This window comes from Mesitornis unicolor, unplaced genomic scaffold (genome assembly GCF_000695765.1).
Source record: "Mesitornis unicolor isolate BGI_N332 unplaced genomic scaffold, ASM69576v1 scaffold50172, whole genome shotgun sequence".
Classification (NCBI taxonomy): domain Eukaryota; kingdom Metazoa; phylum Chordata; class Aves; order Mesitornithiformes; family Mesitornithidae; genus Mesitornis; species Mesitornis unicolor.
The window spans coordinates 1-4,258 of NW_010169538.1; positions in this window are offsets into that span (position 1 = coordinate 1).

Genomic DNA, 4,258 nt, shown 5'->3' on the forward strand with positions numbered 1-4,258 from the left:
TCCCTTCCAACTCCTAAGATGCAGTGATTCTGTGTCTTTGTGTCAATTACCTATCAGGAACATCTAGGCAATTTGACTCCAACAGTTAACCTGAATCAAGAAACCCAACCCTCTAACCCCAACTTTGTCTTCATGTAACAGATATTAAGGAACTACTTTTTTCCCCCTGTAGAACTGAGTCAGGAAAGGGAAAAATCACATATTTAAGTCCCACTGACCTGTCCAAGATGTGAACGTACAATATTTCATTAACACTTATATGTGATGGAGCACGGACAAACATCTGAGCAACATGCAGAACTGGTTCTGAAGACAAAAGCTCTAATGCCAACTTAAACCAGTGCCATGTGTGAGACAGGGCTTACCAGACTGCGTATAGCACCACAATAATGTGGTAATACTGCTTTTGAAAGCAGCTTAGTATCTATTTCTTCCTATTTGCTCCACTGAAAGAAAAGTAAGTCACATATCATATTTAGCAAGACTTGAATGCATGGTTAAAGTTAAGCCCCCACTTGGTGCAGCAGGTCAACTAGTACCAGGAAGGATCTTCAAAGCTTACTTACAAATGTCACAGAAAACACCAGGAGACTAAAATTTCATCAGTGACTATGATCAAGCAACTAAAACTTCTGCAGCAGTCTAACAGTCTAAGCCTCTCTCTGTTATCTTCTACTTCTTTAATAAGTGCCTGTAACAGTACAGCAAATATATCTGAACATCAGAGATCATTATGATGGGGACTGCAAAGCACAAAATGGCCTGGAGGAAAGAGATTATGCTTTCTGAAGCCAACTTTTGGTACTACAGAGAAAACTAGAGATAACAAGGAATAATGAGAACAATTATTTTGTGAGTCATTAGAATTTTATATTAAACACAAGGTAATCATCACCACAGAATGACTCCCAGTCGAATTGAAAGACGTGACAGCTACCACTTATTTTTTAACTTTTTTGTTTGTTTTTACGTTGTGGGACACTTCCTTTGCTATAAAAGAACACTCAAATAATGTGAGCTGTTTTATATCAGTTGGGCTGCTCATTAAGTTGAAGGCAGCACAAAGAAACACTTGCGCCTTTCCCTCCCTAGTGTCAAAACATGCATACAGCCACTTCAGGATCCATAAACTACATTAATCAATCTTGCCTATTTTTCCCTCAAGTGCTGACAAACTGTAATGAGGCAAGCGTCAGATCACTTTAAAGATATTTAAAATAATAGTCATAACCAAAACAGCAGATGAATAAGCCCAGTATTACTACAGATGCAGCTAAGGCATCCCAAGTCCTCACTCCGACTCCAGCAGCCACGCAGCCAGGAAAGCCAGCACCTGCACGGTGGCTCAGAGGCGGCATCACCACCAGAATTCTACTCACTTGACTCTCTCACTGTGTATTTCAGGGGTTTTTGAGATATGCCTTTCACTGTGGTGCTTTTGAGGTTTTTTTTTTTCCACGTTGTCAGTGATTGGCAAGAAGAGCCTGGAGAAATGTAAATGGTGGAAAGGCTGTGTCTGCCTGCGGGGGGTAGAGGCTTTCTCACCCGAGGCAGGACGCAATTTCCCTGCCTGCAAGGTGCCCATCAGGGGGCCAGAAGAAAGCGCTGGCAAGGCACTTATCACCCGTTTCCTCACTGAGGATTGAAGATGGAGAAGCTGCTGAACACGTTTGCCTGAGAGTCCCACAGCAGCAGAGATTATATTCTTGAGCGTACTACAGTGCAGAGGACCCGATTATAAACAACCACCATGTGAGACAGCCCCATTTCCGAAGCAGTTCAGCCGCATTAGTACACAAATGCACCTGTGCTAATAGCTTGCCTCTCAAATGACCTTATTAGTGCAGCACATCAGCTCAATGCTGTCGCACAGCATCCAGCCGCAGAGTGGCTTTCAATCTGCTAGGCCAGAATACAGACAGATCCGTAACGAAGCAGATCTGCTCCTTCCCTTAGCAAAAATCAGTCTTTGCAGATTTCTACTTCATTATCAGTTCCTGCACCGGGAGTTTATGAAGGGAACAATCCCTCTTCTCTTTTTAAGCTAGCACAGAGGAAGCTCTCATTCAGAAGCGCTTTGAAGGAGAAGAGACGAAAAGCAGAACCATCAGGGAAAATGATCCCACCACTCAAAAACGATCAGAAGTAAGAAAATACTCATGAGGAGAAATAGCTACGAATCAACGCAGACAGAAATGAGAAGTGGTAGCCTCTTTGCTGCCTAAAAGGAAGGAGAACACTTCTCTACCATTTGACTGAGCAGTCCATTGTCTTGCTGTCTGAATAGCCTATTTATCGCTAGCATTCATAAAACAAAACAAAAAAAAAGGCAAACAAAAATAAATTGTTTTTCCTATGTCAACCTCATTTAATTACTGAAGACTAGTTTGAATTGTTGATCTCTTAATGCTTTGGCAGCATTGGCAGCCAGTCTAGTCCAGTCAGGCTTGCCTGATTGTATGAGAAATAGAAAATAAAATTAGCATAGTCAAAGCCAGGGATAATCTAGGAAGTATTCACAGTAATGAATGGAGTAGGGTGACAGGTCGTTTTAGCTGAGAGTTTCTGATACCAGCCTTGTTACAATGTGTGTGGGCTAGTAAATATTCAGCAGAAGTTTAACAGGATATTTTAAGGAGATTTACAGTCAGCTCAGCCATGTCTAAATCACCAGACTGACATCCTGTCTTTGCTTTTGCATACCTTACAAGAAACTTAAATGTCAGCTTATATGGCAAGAAACCAGACAATCATATATACATAAGTCTGTGCATACTGAGATGTGTATGATGAAAATAGCTCGCCTTGTTTCCTGCGAGCATAATTCCCAGTAGTCTAATTTCCAGACAACACCTCGGCCAATCCTACTATTGAACAAAAACTGGAATTACTTTAATCACAAAAACTGGCTCAAAGCAAGCAGACAACTATTAATAAAGTCTAGGATATCTCTGTATCACCACCAAGAACAAAAATGGAACATATCTTAACACACACTCTTTTCCTTCCAAGGAAAGTACATGTTTTAACGCAAGCTTTATATCCTCACTGAACTGGTAAGTCTCACAGCATCCCATTAAGTTCCTTCTCTTTATTTCTTGGCCTCCCACTCTATGAAAAAGAAGTAAAAAAAATGGGATGTGCTTGTTCACAGCTAACAGAAAGTCACTTGCTGCAGCAACAAGTTTAATAATTTTACCTAGGGCAACAAAGCATAAGATGAAAAGTTACAAAAATCAGACTGATGACTGACAAGCTACTATAATGCTACTTTGCAAGGCATCTTATCTGCCAGAGCTACTTTTTCACTCCCTATCAGCTCAGAGTAACACCTGCACTTGCTTTTTACTATCACAGCTTTTAGACTACGGCATGATGACTGCCTAACCAAGCAGCACACCTCTGCCAGTAGATGACTTTGCATCATATAACAGGTTTCTCAGCAGAGAACTCAAAAAAAATCAAGTGAAATATGTTCAGACGCTGTCAAATTTTTCTTTCACAGAAAGGCAAAGCAATCAAGTGAACCTTTCTCACTTCTGATGAATTGTGAATAACGAAGGCTTAGTCAATGCCTGCACATTGCACTCAGGTGGTATTTTGACCATTCTCACACAAACTTGCTCGTGTGCCAAGAGCAGTACAGCCAGCATGGAGCTCAGGATCCCAGCCGGATCTGCCACATATGCTGAAACCACAGGGCCACAACTAAACATTGTTACTGATCCCTAAACTAGCCAGTTTACTGCCTGTTTGGATGCATTTACACTAGCTGGAGCCACATTTCATTATGGCATAAGGTACAACCTTAGAGAAAAGTAGCTGGGCAATGTTACGAATAGCTGACATTTATACATTAACAGGAAGGCATATGTAAGTTGACAATAAATCTTTACAGTACTTGTATGCAGGAGGAATATATGACCTCATTTCCTCATTTTTATTATGTAGTATTGACGTTATTTGCATCAGATGAAATAAAAACCCAGCACCTCCCTGATGCTGTCCTTCACTATTTCCCACATTTTCTGGTCATAGAGAACAGAACATTCAATGAACATACGAAAGTCCTTCATTAGCGTGATAGATACCAGACTCCAAATGGAAAATTACCAGGGTGGGGTCTGTAATACTAATAACGCATCTTTAATTCCAAAATACAGAACTGAGATCGATAAAAAAGAAAGTAACCTCTTACCTTTGGGTCTTAATTTCTCCATGTTAATGCCAAACCTGTAACACCTAGTCAGAACACATT